This window comes from Kryptolebias marmoratus, linkage group LG18 (assembly GCF_001649575.2).
Source record: "Kryptolebias marmoratus isolate JLee-2015 linkage group LG18, ASM164957v2, whole genome shotgun sequence".
NCBI classification, from domain to species: domain Eukaryota; kingdom Metazoa; phylum Chordata; class Actinopteri; order Cyprinodontiformes; family Rivulidae; genus Kryptolebias; species Kryptolebias marmoratus.
The window spans coordinates 10,435,750-10,456,557 of NC_051447.1; the positions used below are offsets into that span (position 1 = coordinate 10,435,750).

Consider the following 20,808-nt stretch of genomic DNA (forward strand, 5'->3'; position numbering starts at 1 on the left):
ACGTTATTTGTTATTCTGAAATTAGGAGCGTCATTTTTAGCTGGTACTTTTATGCATCTCTCTATCTTTGCAGATGCATATTAACTGCTCAGTAGCTGCAGTCAGGTTAGAGCCTTCAGGGCTTCCATAGTTTGATGCACTGGACCCAGAGAACAGATTCCTGTACATTTTAACATCATGTCATTATAATCCTGGGCTAATGAGAACACATTGAATTAGTAACAAAAGCAAAATTATCTGCCATCAAGTCCATAAAATGATACCAGTGTATTAGAGTTGAGAAACAAACGTGTTCCACAAAGATCAAACTGTCATGTGTACAGATTATAAGCACAAAATGGACAGTTAAACACATATATTTAGTTTTTGTGAGTATTTGCTTCCAAACTGAGGAGGAAGTTTAGGACTTTACTGTGGAGACTCCAGTGCAATAAGACAAACTGATATAAACTGTTATTACTTTCTGGAGAAGAACTTATTGCCTAAATTTCAAGAAAATGTATTTTCTTCAAAAACAAAATGTAGACACACTTTAATTAAAATTAACCCAATGTTACTACAAGTGATGTTTGTGTATAAAGAGCCTAAATGTTTGTTGTTGAGTTTGAGGCAGAGCCATAATGTTTTTGTTTGTGTCTGCATATTCATGTGTTTTTTTTTTGTCTGTACCGTTAGCAAAGTTTGGATTGAAGTCTACAACTGATTAATTTTTGGAGTTAACCTGATTCAAGACGGCTAATGAACCTTAGAAAACACACACATGGCTCTAACTCAATCACTTTTAGAGATATTTAGCTAAAATGTGGTGTGATAGTAGCTGAGAATCATCCCCAACATATACTCTGAGGGTGAACTGATCGTGTGAGATATGTGTTCAGCACTTCAGGAGCAGCAATCAAAGGTAAGTCTGTCTGTTAGCAACATATCGCATGAACCATGGGAAGGATTTTAATGAAACTTTCAGGATACAATCATTGGATGAACCTTTACAACTCATTAAGGTTTGGAGTCACCCCAGTTCAAGATGGCTGCTCCAGCCACCAGATATTAGAAAACACGAAAATGGCTATAATTCAACTAATTTTACAGATACTGAGCTAAAACCTCATGTGGTAGTAGCTGAGAGTCATTCACAACACATACTCTGAGCACAACATCTTCTGATATTGCACATATAATCATTTTTAAACATATATATATCATTTTTTTAACTAAAACTGTAAAACAAAGACAAATTAGGAGCAGAGGTTTGTGCTGCTAAATTAACTCTTTGTTCTTTCATTCACGCGCTCACTCATGTGGTTCTCCCCTCGCCTAATCCATTCACACCATCCAGGCCACCTTTCAGCCTCCTCCCTCCTCTGGCCCCTGCTCTGATGGTCGGGCTCCAGCGACGCGCGGCGCCGCGCCGCGCAGGCACGTGCCCGCGTGCGTACGCTCCGGCCCCGTGACGCTCGGCCGGAGGCACGCGCGCTGACGCTGCGTTCACGCGGCGGCCTCAAACGAAGAAAAGGAGCCGAAGCAGCTGTCCAGACGGCGGCGGACTGCGAGCTTAAAGCGTTTAGTAAGGTGACTTTTTTTTGTCTGATTCGTGACGCGCATTTGTCGCTTTGGTGCTAAAGTTACTGACCAGTTCAGTAAAAATAAGTCAAGTCTGCCCTTTAGTGCAATTTATATGGTAATATGTAGTATAATACCTGACAAGAGTCACCGAATTTACTCTACTGATATAAGAAGTGAACTCCAAACTGACTAATTATTGCATTTATAGATTTAAAAAAAAAACCCTGCTGATGTTTTGACAGTTATTTGGACTATCAAATGCAGCGGTGTTTTATGAATACAGCAAATAAACTTTTTTTATTTTATTTTAATTTTTTTTTACAAACATATGAGCCATTTGGAGGCCTCAGTATGACTCCAAAAGGACTAGGAGAAATGGGGTTAAAAGTTTCAAAACAAATTCCGAAATGAACCTTTTAAAAATATATATATTTATCGACTTTTGACACCCACATCTAAAAAGTGAAACTTTAATCGTGAATTCTGTAAATTAGAGTTACTTTAATGTCCAGTTGTTTTTTTAAATTCATATAGATTGTCTCTTTTCTTTAATGAGGTAATGCAATGCACCTGTTTGAAAGACGACACAGAAACACTACGGAACCCGACAAGGGTCAAACGCAGAAATAAAAGCGGAGGTTTTCGAATTGTTATTGTTTAGAAAGCCACACCGGCAGATTTACTCAAGTGAGGAAATAAATATGGTTTGATAAAATGAAGAAAATTTGTATTTTTATCACTCCAAGATAAAGATGGTACTGTCTCCCATTCATGAAGTTTCTAATGTCCCAGAACTGAAAAGCTAAATAGGCTAATGCTCAGTAAACCTGCACAACAATGATGAAAATGTAGAAAAGCAAATTAGACTTCACAAGCTGTTAAGAAATTTATTTATTAAGTCACTTGAAACACACTACCTAATAAATCTCAGAGTATTTTAAATGGTTGATCATTTTTAAGTTAGATGATTTCAGTTAAAATTCACACATTTTAGCGACATATTTTGATTGAGCTGAATTGTATTCTTCAGGTGACCTCTGACCTCTAAGACAAACTGCAGCCCATTGGTGGCCCTCAGGGGAACTCTTCAAGGAAGATTTTCCTCCTTACGCATGTCACATTCCAGGTATGAGATAAAACATTCATATTCATTCATTGTTACCATGCCCCACTTTTGCACAAAATAGATTAGTTCCTATTTTTTTATTATTATTTTTGTACCTTTTCTGACTTGGCAATACAAGCTGTGTTTTGATTTGGTCACGTTGGGGTTTTCTCAGAGTTTGAGTGATAAAAATGTCCGTCGGTCTGTTGGTTGGGAACATTAATTCTGCTTAGATAACTGATCTTAAGGCGACACCTCCTTTTGCTGGCTTATGCTTTGCTTTTTATGAAGGGGGAAGCTCCTCCTCTCCCACTTTTACCCGGTTCATCGCCTGGCTGATTGAAAAGGAATAGATCCACTGTCTTTTCCTGCAGGTCAGAGTGAGCTCAGTTTGGAGAATCAGGGTGAAATACTCATAGAGCAGTGAAGCTAATTTAATAATAAGATACATACGTTTATGCATATACGTAGTTTATATACATCCTTTTTTTTATCATTTAGTCTTTCATTTTATTTAAAATTTAAGGCTGTTTCTTATATGGGAAGCCATGCAAATTTCAGGGTAAAAAGCCACGTGTTGTTGTACAAGTTTGGTCGTTCAGATGATTGCTGTTTTGGATGTCAAACGTCTGCTGCTTGTTTGTGCCTCTTAGGCTGTTTTCTTAAACTTCTCAGTTTGACCATTATAGATCTATTGTATATGAGGCCTTCCTTTTACATAGAAGAGAATTTCTGCTGTGCTGTTTCAAAGCCAATTTGACAAAGAAGCCTTTGTGTGTAGATTTGTCATATGTTTGCTACATTTAGGGAACAAAAGATTCAGCAGAGACTGAAAGATTTTTTTTTTTCAATGAAGCAAAAGTAGAGTTTGAAACATTTTTTTTCAAAATGTGAAACCTGAGTTGTCCTGTGAAAATCCTGAAATAAGGAACTGCATTTCCCTCATCACTGGCTCTGATCCAGAAAGGGAACAAGTGTAGATGCATTGAATTACAAAGCACTGTACTAACTACTGATGCCATCTGCTGGCCAAAACAGGGAACTACAATCGGTATGTTCAGTTAGATCTAACTGATCAAATTTTATCTTAGTGTTTTCTAATATTATGACATTCCTTTCCATTTCCCCTCTAATATAGAATCAGCAATTTTTTGGCATCACATTTCTATGCTTATGCTTAAAGTAAGCAATAATTTCAAAAAGATTAAACAAAGATGTGTCTAATAAGACAATTACAGGACTGATGTATCTGTATAGCTTGAGTCTGAAATAGATTATTACTTCTGGCAGCAAAATAAAAATCACTTTGTGGGTCGTTTTTTAAAGTCTGACATCACCTTTATGAAATATCTTATAAATGAAACACAATTTGCTCAAAGAGCATTATGAAATGATGTGCAGTCTCTCCGTAATTCAAACTCTAATCTCAGTTGCCGCATTTATGAATGAATGAGCTTTATCGGCCTTTGGTATTTCTGCCTGTTTGGAATTTAAATATATGCAAAGATCAAAGCGTCCCTTCGAGACGCAGAGGTGGTGCAATAAGCAGAAACCCCCAGACTATTCTCATAGCAGTCCTTCTCATAATGTAGCTGTGCTGCAGCCCTCATTGCAATGTACAACATGGTGCGACTGCAAACCTCCACCAGGGGGCAGAAGTGCTCAGGAATGTATTAAAAAAAAAAAAAGAACCCCAGACAGTCTTCCCAAGCTGTTTTTCCTCAGCAGTTTTTCTGCTCAGAGTAACTGTGCAGCCAGACATGCTTTCATATATAAAAGCAGCTGCAGAGTCACATTAAACCACGAGTGAATATGGATTAATTTGGGGAAAGAAATCTATTCTTACACGTACTTTTAAAGTAATGTGTTTATAGAATTTATATCCCTGTTCCTCTTTAGTCTTGAATGACTTTGCAGTTTCCCCCGGAGTCTGATCACCAGTTCTCATTATGCTTCCATGCAGCCCTGAAGTATCTTCACAAGGTCACGACCTCCTCATTCCCCCACCACTCAGAGCAGCATTGCTGCACTGAATTATCAAGGTCCCTTCACAGCATCACATCCACAGACTTCCTATTTATACCAGATTCTTAATGGCTATTCTTATTCATTTCACAGGCAGGCAATCAAACAAAGTCTTATCTGGCGGGTGCAGCAGAAGTCTTGCGTAACCTTTGAAGTATTTCAGGACGCTAATCTAACTTTTCCACTGGTAGCACTCATGCTGTTTCATTTTTGCATGACTTAGTTACACCTTTTGTTTTGGTTTTGGTACAGAGCTTTGCTCTTGTCACCAACCTGCCCTTCTCAGTGTGTGTGTGTATAAAAAAGCTAATTAGATTACTGTTATAACAGCTAAGTAGATTAATGCCAGATCGAGCAGATTTGGCTGTGTTCTAGACGATACATAAACCTGTGGCATGATTGTGATAAGGGAAATTAAATGAGTACACGTTGGAAAATTACTTTTGTTTGTAGCTTTGTGTTAGAAAGATGAGGCTGACGCCTTGATATTGACATGATGATGATGTTACGGAGCTACAAAGAAATCAAAAAGATGAGGGTAAGGTAGCTGCATGGATCTTGGCAATCAGGAAAACAAGAGAAGACAAATATTCAAGACGTATGGGGAGTATAAAATTGAGTGTGTGTGTGTGTGTGGGGGGGGGTCTAATATCAAAGATGCCAGTTGTTCTTGTCTCCCTCAGTAGCTCTATGCAGATCAGAGCCAGAGAGCAGTGGCCCTTAAGGACCTTGAGAAGGGGGGATTGAATGCTTACGGTGCAGAACTCTATCTTCAAGGCTCTCTGCCCTCAACTTTTTCATTTTTTATCATTAATTATTTCTCACTAATTGCCAGGATTAGAAAAAAGAGGGAGAGAGAAAGGGCACCTTGTGTCTCTGGAGTCTTAGAGCGGGTGTGTTTGCGTGGGCACGTCCTCGTGAGTGTGTGTGGTGTGTGTACCTATTATGGCTGCGTATACACAGCTTGACTTTACTATAACGAACAGAACAAGAGGAAAAGGCACAAATTGGACATTCTTGGTCAGCAATGTTGTTAACACTCTTCAGCTGATTGTGCTTGTTGAAGCATCAAACTATTTCTATTAAATTTAAGAAGACTGTCATAGCCCAGCAATGTCCTTGTGCTCTACAGAACACTGAAGGTGATTAAGTTTGGTCCTTCAACTTGCCTATTTTTTGAAACTTTTTACTCACTGAAAGCCACATTGTGGAAATTCGTTGCCTTGAATAAAAATGCTCAGAGTTAAATTTGCATTGGTGTCCACAATGTATTTATTGTCTGGTACAATCTAGATGTAATTGCACACAAAGGAATTTCAATTATTAAATCACAGTTAAAATCTCCAACAGTTAATGTCAAAAGTAAAAAAAAAATATATTGTGCAATATACAGAGCTCAGCGTTTGTTGCAGATGATGTTCAACTACTACCACACCATATTTTAGTGCAATATTTGTAAAATTGGCTGAATTATAGCCAGTTTTTGTGATTCTTAAGGTTATTTTGCTGTGGCAGCCATCTTGACTCCATAGGTTATTCACTTGTGGAGATACACCTCATGATTACTTTCAGATAGTTTCATTAAAATCAGTCTAGGTGTTCAGGAGATGTTTTGGTAACAAACACAGCTCAGAGCTTGTGTTGTGAATAACTCTCAGCTACTACCACACCAAATTTTAAACCAATACATGCAAAATTGGCTGAGTTATAGCTATTTGCCTAGCTGTGGTGGCCATTTTGAATGGACTTGACTCCAATAATTAATCAGCTATAGACGTATATTCACTGATTACTTTCTGAGACTTTCATTCAAATGGTACATAAAAAATGCGAATATGACAGACAAACACACCGACACGAGCAAAAACCTGTTTGCCTTTTCCCCTTTGGTGACGAGGAAAAAAAAAATACTGTTTTATGTAAATATTTTAAAAGATGAGAATAAATGTTGCCTTGTATATATAGGCCAAAAGTATATGCTATATTTTTCTTTAAAAAATTTGCTTCCTTTGACTAGATTACTCCACGGAGAACCTCCTTTATAGCTAAAGATATCCTTCTGATGGATTTAGAACATCATTTTTTAACATTTGGATGATTTTTTTTGTGGAAAAGGAAAAAAAAGGGAACATCTTGAACAGTATCACTCACATTTTGGCAGTAAAATGAAGTAAAAATGATTTTGCTCCTTCTGGTATTGTTCCATTTTTGGTACAGACATGAGTCAAAGTCTCCTTTCTATTCCTTTCTCTTTTTTTTGACAGAAGGCTTTAGCATAATTGTAATAATTTTCGTTAAGTTAATGGGTTTTTAATGTTCTTGGGCAAGTAGGGCATTTTGGGGGATAAAACGGAGCCACAATCAGAAGGCTGTTGTTCGATACAAATCACATAATTGCCGGCGAGATCAAAGCAAGTAACAGAGCTTTTTCTTGACTCTTCTCAGGTCCTCTTGGAATAACAAGTCAGAACAGAGGTTTTTGTTCATTGTCACCACCCGATAAGAAGGGTGTGGTGACAGATATCCAGTAAGGCTGAATAAAGCTCTTAGAGTAATACACGTGGAGATTTAAAGTACTCAGAAATGTAATGTGTAAACTGCTCCTTTCCAAAACCAGTTATGGAAAACCATCAAAATCCCAGATGGCACCGCTGGGTATTGATCCCATTAACTGATTGTCCAAACATTGAGGAGAACCAGTTTAGTTTGACTGAATTCAGTTGTTTCCTAGAATCTGCTGCAGATTACAGACATTTTAAATGTGATTTCTTCATGTCGCAGTACTGTTACTGTTGTTATCTCCTGCGATAAGGCTTTTTTGTGTGCATGTCTCATAAACCACTGGAGAAGTCTTTAGTGAAAGTTGCAGAAAGAAATCATTAATTATACATCTACAGCTGTTTAACTTTTGGAGTCAAACCATTTCAAGATGGCCACCACAGCCAACTGACCATAAAAAAATGGCTAAAAGGCAGTCGTTTTTACAGATAATGAGTTAAACTTTAGTGTGATTGTAGTTGAGAGTCATTCACAGCTCACAGTCTGAGCGTGACGTCTCACAACGTCATGAGATTTTACAACACATTACTTCTGAGATTTGACCAAAACAACCGCAACTTCATCATTTCTCAACAAAAAATGGTCTTAGTCTGAAACTCTGGCGTGAAAGGCAGCAAGCGATTTGCATTCCTTCAATGAATGCTAGGCCTTTAATATTTTATGGCTTTTATTCAGAATTTTGGAAGATGGGAGAGAAAGAAAATCAGAACCAGATCAGAGATCAGAGATAAGAGTCTCGCTGAGTGGCAGGTAGATCCAGAACATCCTGCAACAATAAGAAAAAAAAGATATTTAGAAAGAATGAATAAACAAATTAAGTGATATCTTCATCAGATTGGCAGAAAGCCAATTCTGACTCTTGTCTCTCTGGTTTCCTGTGTGACATTTGGATTTGTTTGGTTGCACTGTGAAACAGTTTTTACTGTGGCGTTTCTGCTTGTGAAAAGAAACTTCCAAGCGTTGCAAAGATGATCTGATCTTCCATCTTTGTTATCAGATGAAATAGACTTCATTCAGAAAAACCTCATTCGTCTTTTTATTTGCAGGTGAAAACACACTGCAGCGCGCACTGCTTATTTATTTTAGGGGCTGCGCTGAACAGTAAACAAACAAAATGATTAAAAAAATAATATAAAAATAAATAGAAATTGAAATCACCTTTAAACTCCTTTCATTACAAATCCGATTTGCAAAGGACAAAAAGATGAATGAACTCTATTGAAGATTACGGAAAAGTTAAACACAAAAAAATGGATTGTCTCCTGATATTTTTGAATATTTTAACATTAAAACTCTTGTACAAGTGACAGGATGAGTTCTGTGATCAAATCATCGTGCACATTTTAGTGAGCACGGCTTTATTTCTCATCAGCTGACCGTGAAAGTTCTTGTTGACAGCCCAGCACAGCTCATCCATCTGCCTCCAGAGCGGGTCCCTTGGTTTGTGTTATTTTTGTTGTGATGGATGAACCTGTCCCGCTCCTCCGTGTCAAACTGGACAGTTCACCTAATGTCTTCATTGTATGGTCCAGTTCAGCGCTGTCATTATAAATGTGCAGCTGGAGCAGCAGGAATGCTAACGTGCTTTGACTGGCACCTGCTGACTGACCTTAATGTCATCCTAGTTATTTGGCTAGATTAGCACTAAAATCAGCCATGCAATTTATTTATTGGTCAAGTTCAGTGTCCCTGCTATTAGATGCTAATGACAAGCCCAAAATTTCTGTTTGTGTTGTTTGATATTTTTTAATTTCTTTAAAGTTTCTGTTTGTACAAACACAGTAAGATGTGTTTTTACTGTTACCCGGCAATCTGTTGCCCTTTGAGGGCAGTCGGTGTTTAAAAAGGTCAAGCCATCGCTTTCACTGGTTAATCTGTGTCAATAGGATGCTTTACATACTATTAGATTTTGGCTCCAGCTGTAGTCAATAGCATCCGAGTCTCTTCCCACTTACCACTGTTAAGTAAACACATCACTGTTTGTGGAGAGAATCAATGCGTGCAGTCAGTTAATGTGTGCCAAGTGTTTTGTTCTTCAGTCCTTACTTGAACAATGCTTGGGTGTTACAGGTTCATCAGGCTTGAATGCTTCAGTCAGGCAGAAACGTGTCAGTGTTTATGTTTGCAATAGATTAATGTTACTCAACCTTTATTTACACTGAGGATGACACACAATGTCCTGTTCCCAAAAAAATAAAACAATAAAAAACTCAATAAAGAACTGCGCTATTGTAAAGACTGTTGTTAGTGTTTCTCAGTTCTGGTGATGAGCTAATTCCTCTGTTTCTGGTAAGGCTGATGCGTCGTCCTTTGTTTGTGCTCGTGTTTATGCACCATTACACTTTATTTTCCTGCAGTACTGGCTGTCAACTATCTCTGTTTCAAGCTGTGATTATTGCCAGCTATCAAAGGTGAAGCAGAAATAAGGTTTTTGTCCATGTCTGTGTGGGCGTTTATCTGTAGTGTTAGCCAAAAATTTAATAAACCACTGGACAGATTTGAAAGAAACTCTTCAAGTAATCATTGGATGAACATCTAAAACTTATTAACTTTTGGAGACAATCCTTTTCAAAATGGCTACCAAAGCTAAGTGCCTTTATCAAACACAAATATGATTATAACATAGCAAATTAAGCAAAAATTTGGTGCGGTGGTAGCTGAGATTCATCCACATAAGATACTTCAAGGACTAACTGAACACATGAGATGTTTTTAAAACTTTGCCATTAACTATTAAAGCCAACTGTGTCTGCCAGTCAGCAAAACACCCCATGAATCACTGGACAGGTTTTTTACTGACCAACTGACAATAATCACTGAGTGTGTACCTCTACAACTGATTAACATTTGGAGTCACCCCAATTCAAGATGGCTAATCAAAATTAATCAACACAAAAATGGCTATAACTCAGCCAATTTTACAGATATTAAGCTAAAATTTGGTGTGGTAACAGCTAAGAATCATCCACAGCACATACTCTGCACATGATGTCTCATGGTATCGTTTCAGATTGCGCAGAACCTCGTTTTCAAAGCTTGACCAAAACAACTCCATCATTTCTCAACATAAGATGATTTTAATATCAAACTCTGGCATGAAAGGCATCATTAAATTGAAAATGGGAAATCATCTAAAACAACAACAAAAGAAGCAAACAAATCATTTTCTAAAACTGATTTAATGATTCTTTTAGGCTTTAATTTTAACAACAATCTGATAAATTGATTAAGTTCAGTCACAGATTCTCCATCACATATAACAAATAATGTAATAGTTTTAATGCATTTGTACTGTAACATATGTATCTTCATTGGTGTGAAAAGATGTGCTCTCTAAAAAGTTGTGACTGATAATATTTTTTGTGTAAAAAATAATTCACAAATATTAGTAATAAAGCATCTGAGCCATATGCTGCACTGCTTTAATCTCACTACTTTGTGAACTTACTGCAGTCACTTTGTCATATTTTGCATCTATATTTGGAGACAGTGAATAAACCAGACAGTGCAAATTGCAAATATGCTGTTTTTTTTTAACATCCAGACTCTCATTATCAGTAGTTCTGGGTGGGAAGAGTTCTGTGCAGATTGATAAACACTTGTGTTCACTTAGTAGCCTACTTTTGCTTTACATGACACTTTCTGTCACTAATTTAAAAAAGAGAAATTGATTATTTCTAAGCTGTGACTATCCAAAATTTATTCGAGGCTGAGATGAAAAACGACCTTGTGGTCTTGATCTTAAAAAGACAAAGTGCTATGTTTCCACAGCAATTCCGCAGTAAACTTTTAAGATGATTTAACTTCAATCATTAAACACAAAAAACATGAACAACAATATATGTGATGCAAAATGATGCATTACCTCTGTTATAAAAAGATAGAATTGCAGCCCAACTACAAGGACAGTAAGGGCCGAAATCGAACAATTATCTAGAAGAAGAAGCAAAAACTTCTTTGAACCTAATACTGACTGATGACTTTAGGTTTTACTGTATGCTGAATTATAGGAAAACTAAAAAACAAACCAAAAAAGATGCACGTGTGCATGTGGTGACCCTGATATCGCAAGCCAATTAAATTCACTTAACCTCCAACACAATAAATCCAAAGTCCTAAAATTTCAACCTGACTGATGATATTTTGATCATTTGTTGAAATGCCATTAACGAATTAAAGTTGTTTATGGAAAAAAACAACATGGAAAAAACGAGACAGATTTCATTTAGCTCTATAATCTTACAGATGAAGCGTCTGGGCACTTTCATAAACAAAAAAAAAAAACTAAACTTGTGCTGAAGGTCCTTTCCTTCATGCAGCAAATGTTAAGCCTTCAAGCATTTTTTTTCTCCCATAAAAGCCCGGTTTAATGGCATCTCTAAATTAGAGCTGGATGTGATCATGTAGTTTTAGAGCATGTCACAAACTGTAAAATGTGGTATGGTGACACATCACCCACCAAACCATTCAAATTTATAGCCCTAATAATATTAATCCCAACTTTCTTTGTGTGTGTGCGTATTTTTGTCCTTCTACCCCAACTGACATTTTAGCTTTAGTGGTCCTGTCAGTGTGAAAGAAAATCAACCCATACTACTATCCCCCTCAGCGCTACAGGATAGCCAACTGTCAGATTGGTGTATGTATGTATATGTGTGTATGTGTGTGTGTGTCGTAAATTTTCTGCATCAAGCATTACTATTTTTCAGTCAGTATTGACGCCTGCAGTGTGTCATTGGAAGTGAAAACACCTTTTAGCCTTTCAGCCTCTGTAAATCTACCCAAGATGATTCTATAAAGCGAAGTCAAAGGTTAAAACATACGATCGTCTCACTCAATCACGCCGCTAAAACCTCTTGTCTCGTTCAATCACATGACTGTGGATCAACTCAGCCACTGTCCGCCTAAATCCATGTCGGTTGGACACTGGAGAGTTTATGGGAATGTACAGCACAGGTAGAGCACCTCCGTTATGTGTAACCCAGACTGTACTCCAAGAGGTTTCAACTTTCACTGTGCTCCAAATGAAGGTGTTTACATGTGAATATTTTCCTGTTAGATCATTATGAATATGTATGACAGGTAGGATGAAATTAACCCCTTTTATTTTGTTTGTTTGAGTGTTAGATACAGGAGAGTATAATGTGTTTGGGCGCATATGTTGTTGCGGTTGTAATGAAAATAAGAGCCAACGTTAAACACACAAACTTTATTGCAGTAGCTGTGCCATTATGCCAGACACCATTACAGAATATGATGGGGTCTCGTCTCTTCTGCATCTCAGTCTGTCTTTCTTCCTCTCTAACAGTCTTTTCTGCACTACACTGTCACTGCAGCGCCCTCTAGCAACAAGAAGTAATAATAGCAGAACAGAACATAAATGCATCCGCTGTGTAAACCTAAGAACACAACAGCATGGCCTGGTCTGTCCGTTGTACTTTGTGTCAGAATGTGTGACTGAATAGAGAAGGCTGGGCATGCCCCTTGTACCCCCACAGGGCTTTTGGAAAGTGCACATCTCAACAAAACGTCAGCTTAACTACAACATAAACACAATTCTAACGTCCTAGTTCACTCATTTTCTCTTTTCCCACATATGAACACACCTGAATCAAAAGAATAGGAGGCAGTCATAAAAGCCAAGCAGACATAATTGGTAATTAAATTCTTGTTCTGTATATTCAGACTGTGTGTGTGTAGGTGAACACTGCTCTGCCACATGTTCATGTATTAATCACAGATGTTACAGAAAATATGTCCACTCCAAAGAAGGGTTTTCCCACACGAACAGAGTTTAGTAATCTTTGTTTATATAATTATAAAAAGAGACATTCATTGGCTCAGCTTTGCATCTATAGGCTTTATACATAGTTATGCAAATACGATAATAACCATTTTACAAGCTGCAAAACAGGAGCCAGGGTCCAATTGGCAAGATGAGGAGAAAGTTACTTAGTTCTTGAAAATAATTTGACGATAGTTAATACCAGCTTATTGCCGTGGATGACATCTTTCTCTGGCTTCTGACAGCACATCATCCTGACTTTCCTTTAATAGCGTTGGCTGGCAGTTCAGGACTGGTGAGAATAAATTAGAAATGATTATTTGGAGTGCAGCATAAGGAGCTTTTTTTTTTTTTTTTTGCTCATGAAAAAAAAAAAAAACGAGTCATGTAATCACCAAGACTAGACTTTGATTAAGCATTAAAGTGAGCCAGTGAAAGTGTGGATGTCATGGTAACAGAGCTTTATGGTTCTGACTTTTCATTCTTGCTTCTTTCCCTCAATCAACTCTGCCCTCCTTTACTCTTGCAGGGTGTGACTTTGTATTTTACTTGTTTCATGTAATTTCTTTCCTTTGTTGTTTTACCTAATATTAGCAATTAATCAGAACTACAGTTTACAAAAGGCTCCGTGGTTATTGCTTTGTTGTTCTGACAGGTTGAAGTTACATTATTTATCCACTGCATATTCTTATCCTTTATTTAAAAAAATGCCAAAATCATAAATGTGGAAATCTAGTTGGCATAAAATGCCTCCCATGTCTATTCATAGTATATGTCCAATAAAATGATCAAGCTTCTGATTTCCTTTGCTGCACTTCTGTAGATCACAATTGGTCTTGGATGACCTTGTTGTACTTCGACTTCTTATCTGCAGTCGTTCATCTTGGTTGAAGACACCTATGGAAAAAATAAAGGCAGCTTCTGTTCCAAAGTTTAAATAAATGTAGAGTCTATGATGTTTTGGATTAGCTGTTCTCCTTTCTGCTTGTCTGCTGCTTTTCATTTCCTTCTCTTAGTTTGTTTGAATGCTCAGTCAGAATGCTTCTTCACCTTGTGCTGTCCAGGATTGACTGTCAAAGTCAGGCGCCTTCATTTCTCTTGTGTAGAACACTGTCTGATGCAGCTTGGGACTGATCTGTGTTTCTGTTTCCCAATGTAAACTGTGTATAGAGGATTTCTTTTGGAATGTGGCCATCCTCCATGTCGTGGCCATGGCCCAGCCAGCACAGCATGTGTTGTCTGAGCATAATGAAAATGCTGGGAAGGTCAGCAGGAGATCTCAGCTACTCTGTCTTGCCAGGATATTCCCAGAATATATTAGGTCTTCTCTCATTTCTGGCATACATAGTCCTTGAGTCACTTCCATATTAAAATTTGATAGTGACATAAGCATGAGCACTGGGATCATATTATTCACCTTTTGCTTGGGGTTATTATTCTGTAGGGTTGTATTGGTACACCATAGCCGTTTGATACCTACCTCATATGAGGGTCAGGTTTTGGTACAACAGGAAAAATACAAACAAACACTGGAGTTTCTGTGTATTCATGGATAGAATGATCACTGGAAGCTGATCACTCCACAGCCTCAATTTTGTTAATTATTTTTATGATTCTCTGTGCAGCTCTCTTTCGACACCCCAACATTGCTGTCGACTCAGAGCGGGATACATGAAGGCTGTTGATGCATGAGCTTCAGTCAAACAAGCCTAAAATCTCTGAAGTCTGAGGGCATTATGGACAAAAACTGCTGCTTGTTCTTTTTCTTTTCCTCCTCATTGGTAAATGTAACGCCAGGGCTTTTCTCTGACAATCTGACAGATTCATGCAGCATTCAAGCTGTGTCTGGCCACTTTAGCCAAAGTTTTTTTAGTTTCTCAACAAACAGCAGTAAACTTCAGTGCAGCTTGTGCGCCCTCCCTGCTTTGGGCTTTAGCCCTGCACGGTACACAGTGCATACCACTTCCTGTTGGAAGAAGGCTGTACACTAGATTAAATAGCTTTCTGTACTTTTTTAAGTTGTGGCAACAAAAAAGAACAAGAAAACAAAAAAAGATGCCTGTACCATTATGGTTTATACAAATACATGGACCATTACGCTCCTATTATGTTACTGAATGATAAGGCAAATGAGCTTTATTCTTTTTGTTTTTTCAGGATTCTTTTGATCATTTTTGTGTCCACAGAGGGCATTGTTAATAAAAGTGTTGTGAACCAATCAAAGACATTGTATAGACAAGCTGTTGAGGTTAAGTGTAGGTTCGTTACTATCTCCCTTTCCCTGATTGTTTTCTTCAGACTGATTGTCAGCTGAGAAGTCATTGCCAGCTTTGGAGACCCAGTCAGAATAGTTACTATAGTTGGCTTTGTGTGTGTCTCCAATAAAAAGCTTGCTCTTTTTTTGTCTCTGAGGTGGGCTTGGAACAAGTGCAGATTCTGGTCTTTCCTGATCTGATCTGTTTTTCTGCTATGGGATCGAATGTTTTGGTTGCGTCAATTAAAGTCATGTTTATGAGTATACAGTATGCAGTTCTCTGCACTTCTGAAAGTGGGAAAAGGTAAATATTATCTTTACTGCAGACTTTTCAGCTCAGAAGTAGAACCGTGACAGAAATAGACCTGTGTAAACACTTCAGCAGCTATAGTGAAAAGGTAGATGACTCTATATTTTCTGCAAACATCCTTTTTGGTTTTGCTCTCCCGGAGGGTGATAATCTTGGCATCCCTCATTTTCAACAGTACATTTTTTTATGCTCTGATAGAAATCCTCATTCAGTAGGAACAAAAAGGTCTCGAATTGTTTTATGAGGTCATGGGAAATCCTGTCATTTCCTGGACCTTTACATGAGGCTAAGCCATAAATGGTGTTTCTGAGCCCCTTTACTGCGAAGCTCTTTCATAGTCAGTCAGCATTCTGTGGGTTGAAGCGTTGAGTGGGACACATTACACTCTCTAGGGTACTAGTTGGAGTGGTTCAAAAGGCATCTCATGTAGTGTTAGATGATTTGAAGTGATCTACCTAATGGTCTTTGTTACCCATCTATTTTTTGTTATGAACACTGATGAAATGTGTGACTAGGAAACAGTGTAGTGAATAAGTACTATGTGAAAAAAGTTCACATAGTTTTACAAGTTTATTAGTAACATAGCTAGTCATTCACTGCCTGTTGTATTGATTCATGAGTGAAGGCTGTGCTGGCCCACAGTAGGAATGTTTGTGTGATTTGTGGGACAGCAGTTTATACTCGCCCTTTTATGAGCAAATACAAGCTATATTTGTCCATGATTCATCCAAGGCTTCTGCTATCGCTCTCACAAATGATGGATGGACATCCAGGGCTGCTGAGAGTTAATTAACAGCAAATGTGCGCTACATCACACCCGACTGGAAGATGGAAAGCCATGTTCTGCAAACTTGCCCGATTTATGAACACACAAGCACACATCTGGCCGAGCAACTCAAGGAGACGGTGCTTGAATGGAAATTAGAGAAACCATATGGCAAAATTCCCATCACAACAGCCAGTGCTAGAAAAACTGGTAGTGCAAAAAAAGATCTTCCCTCCGCCGTTTAGAAAACACACCAAACCTTGATTTCAAAACCAAGTTATGTACAGAAATGTGAATTCTGTGTACTGTTACATCCCTGATGCGCATAAAATGACAACTGTCAGGAAGTAATTACCTCTATATACAACTTGCTCAAAGTAGTCTACACAATTGTAAATAAGAACAAACTCAAAGATCGACACATTTGAACAGTACTGTGTTTGATTAAGATTTGTCTACCAGCAAGATAAAAACTTTGAATAATACATGAATGTGAAACAGTCTCTATCTCAGCTGAAAGTTTGTGTAAAAGTCTGATAAGAAAATCTCTACTTGGAGTGAAGAAGTGAGGCATGTGATGGTGTTGGTGGTGCTGCTGTTGCGTGCCGTAACTGTTCCCAAAAGATTTACTGAACTGTGGCACAGACAGTGTGTGTTCAAGGGCATATTGGCTGCTGTCAGAGTGTTTAACATTTCCTCCCAGCCTTGGCTCAAAGCGTGTGAGTGAAATGATAATTTTTTTTTTTTTGCTTGAAGTTAGTGATTGCATGTTTTTAAATTCAAATTGGCCCCAAGATGCCATTAAGTGTCACTATCTCCTTTTTTCATGCATATATCTTTGTGTCTGTGTGCTGTGTGCAAAATGACTTGATTTATTGAAGGCTTTTAATGCTTTATCCAGTCTTTGCTATATAAACAAAGCAGATATTATTAAGGATTAAACTGTTATTAATAATGGTACTTTAGTGCATAAGCACTGAAGCACTCTTGTTACTATTTTGGTAAAAAATCTCATTGCACGACTTTGAACTAAAACGTCTGAATTATACATCACAACGTGTGGCTTGATCGGGAGTACTGTACTATGACGTTTGGTGGTGGTATGCCATACAACTTAGACAAAACTCGCAAAAGCTGCACAAAAAAACTTCCCACTGGTGATCATTAAGATTTTGATGAAACAGATGAGAAAACCCAGCTCTCGTTGGAGCTTAATAGCTCAGACATACTTCACTTTAGAAACATCATTTAAAGTTTAAATGGGTCATAGAAAGTTGAAATGTACATGTCTGAACTGGAACTTAGATATCTTGTATATCTATTTTTCAAACCTTTGTAACTTTTTTTTTACTCCCACAACTTACAAATTATACATCAAAACATAGAGATGTTTGTCTTTTTTCACCCAGTGCCTCTCATTGCTAAAGGACTTGTGGTTTTCTCTCAAATCTCTCCAGAATACAGAGAGCACACACCTAAGCTTCCACAGACTTCAGGGTTTTTCCCCCCAATTTATTCTCTTCAAACCTGGAATGAAGGGTATTTTTAACTTGTCATATCACCTACATAAAACACTGTAGAAAAATAGAAATTTCCATATATCACCATCAGTGTCTTCTAACACTCGTGGTTCAAGAATGTATAAGATCTGTCTTATAATTTTTGCACAGCAACTGTTTTTTTAAGCTTAAGTTTTAGTTTTTCTGTCTGCTGTTCTTAAAGTTTGCTGACACGTGTGGTTACCATGATGACCCTAATGCACCACTGGCAGCAGCGCTAATATTTACTTTGATCTTAGTTTTCCTTACACTTTACACAGTTAATACATCAAAATGTAGACATCCTTACTTAGAATACAATACAATTGATGTTTTGGTCTGTAGCTGCATTAAAAGGTGTTCTTGATTTTTCTTCAGTCCTCATCCGCAGCACTCCAGAGAGAGATTTTCTGCTGCACTTTCACCTTACATCCACATACATAAACAAAATGTTTGATGTAACAAAATGAAAAAGCTTTCCAGTGTCAAGGATGAAAAAAACATTGCTTTGTTGAATCTGGATGGAAACAAAATGCAAAGGTTTAAAACAAGACTAATTCTCACATTTGTGCACTAGAAACTAAAACAACTGAGTCATTTTAACCAGTTTTTGTACGATGTGGATGGAACAAAATAATATGCACAGCCTAGAAAAGGTTTTGCAAAAATAGTCCGTGATTTTTAAAAACTGTCAGTTCACTATTCAGCCATTTTGTTCGACACTCACAATTCAATGAGACTGCAATGAAAAAGTTTTCCTAAAATTCTCCTGCAATTTTGAGTTGCCAACTAGTCTTCAGCAGTCACAGCCCAGTGAGATATTACCCTAAATGCTAGTGCTTTCACTGTATTGAGCATTGCACATATTGATCAAGATCATTTGTGAAAAAGACAACTGACAAATTATTTTCACAAGTTTTAAAGGAGCATTCTGTTTGTTTATTTGGCATTTCTGATTCAGTAAACTGAAGTCCATTTTGTCTTGTCTTTGCTTCCCTTTAAAATCTATTAGCAATAAAGATATAGACACTATATATAATTCCTTTGGATGTTCTCTTTAGAGTGCAATAAACAAAACATACGAAACTACATTTAACAACCCACTTGGCAACATGAGCTCAAACGGACTGTGTGTAATAGCATTTCAAACTTCAGCATGCACTCTAAATGGCTTAAACATAATATAGGGCATACATTAAAACACACTTATGATTATTACCACAGAAGCTGCACACATTTGCTGCCCCATGGATTAAATCCCATTTATGCATATTTAACTACTGTAGGATTAGAATTATCACACTTGTCCAATTACTCTTTTGCCAGTTTCATTTGCATTCTTGCTCTCCTCTTCTCTCCCTCTGTTCCCTTCTATCCTCTCCATATTTGTAATTTTCCATCTTCTCCCCTCTTTCCATCTAGATTTCATTTGCAAGGTTACCGAGTGATAATTAAATGTAGTGCTGGACTGAGTAATTGCATGTTTATCTGAGCTGTAAGATGAAATATCTTGGCGTTACTGTGGCCAAATCAAAAGAAGAATTTCCACGTTTTTCGATTTCACTCCCCCTCCCATCATCTCTCTTCAAATAATAATGATCGATATGCCCCACTGTTTTAAACTTGCTCAACTCTTTTGAATGTCTTTTCTATTAATATGCGAACAAATTACACACAGTAGTAGGAGCTGTAGTAAAAGAGGGAGACAGTTAATTTTCTTCTAGCTGCAGGCAAGCATCTGGAAACAGCATAGAGAAACACAGAGGGAAAAAAAGGGAAAAGAAAACACGCACAAAGGAGAAAAGGAAGTTCAGTGGGGTGGGGATGGTGAGAGAAAACAGCTGGTGAGGTCTAGCAGTGCTGTGTTTGCAGAAAATGGAGGCAGCTGGTGACCCAGAAACATCGTCTCTTCTTCCAAGCTTTGCTGCAATCACAGCAGCGAGAGGGGAGGGAGTCACTCCACATCCAGCCTTGGCTAATAAGATGGTAGTTAATTACAATAATGAACAGATAACAAACAGGGAGAAAAATCTGTCCAAAGAGTTAAACTTTGTTCATGCATTGTATTACATCTGTTCCAGCAGGCTTAGAATTGTATGAAACGCAGAAAACGTCTCATCTTATGTGGAGTTTATTGCCTTAAGTTGTTTATGTATTGTAAAATGTTATTTATTCATGCCCTTTTATTTAAAAAACGATAAGACACTTTTTTTTCATTTTAATATGCTGCTTAATTGCGAAATTAGAAGTAAACAGAGATAACTTGCACTTCTTAGCCTGTGAGGGATTTGTGTTTTTATCCTCTCAGCATCAGATTTTCTGCCCGAATTGTTTACTTTTCTGCTTTAACTTTATCTCATCTAAACACAACCTAAGGTAAATGCTGGTGATCTGATCTGCAGAAGTCACACTTAATGTGGCATTGTGCAGGCATTTGGCATCTTCACTTATTTTTATTTATTTTTTGTCTTTGTTTGGAGTCATTCTGCATTTGACTTTGCAGCGATAATATTTGTGCAAATTTGGATGATGACATTAGCCATGATTGCCTTTTCCCAAAGCAACATTGTCTGAGGCTTTTGATTTCTTTAATAATCAACCCAAATGAAGAGGCTAAGTGGTTGATTTGAAGCTTTATTGCATGATTTAATCAGGTTTTCATAGATCCCCTATGGATTTGCGTACAGTCAAGCTCAATAATGAATAATGTTTTGCAATCTTTGCCTATTTAGTCACAGTCAGATATGGCAATTCAGGTTGGTGCAGCCGCTGCCTGCAGAGTGGTTTTCCATCTCGTATTAATAAATCCCATCCAATGATTCTGTTAGGCTTTATGAATCTTTAGAGAAACTTTGAGTCAATTCATTTTCTGTGAGAGCAAAAATTTAATTTAGCAAACAGAT

General features: G+C 37.5%; 1 long non-coding RNA gene across 1 annotated transcript in view; it reads left to right on the plus strand.

Annotated features, from left to right (window-relative positions):
- The first annotated feature begins 1,410 nt into the window (after window positions 1-1,410).
- LOC112450467 overlaps window positions 1,411-20,808 on the plus strand; it is a 226,955-nt gene continuing 207,557 nt past the window's right edge. The window contains exons 1-2 of the long non-coding RNA XR_003039105.2: window positions 1,411-1,569; window positions 2,594-2,689. This is a non-coding gene — a long non-coding RNA (uncharacterized LOC112450467). The remainder of the gene's footprint in view (window positions 1,570-2,593; window positions 2,690-20,808) is intronic.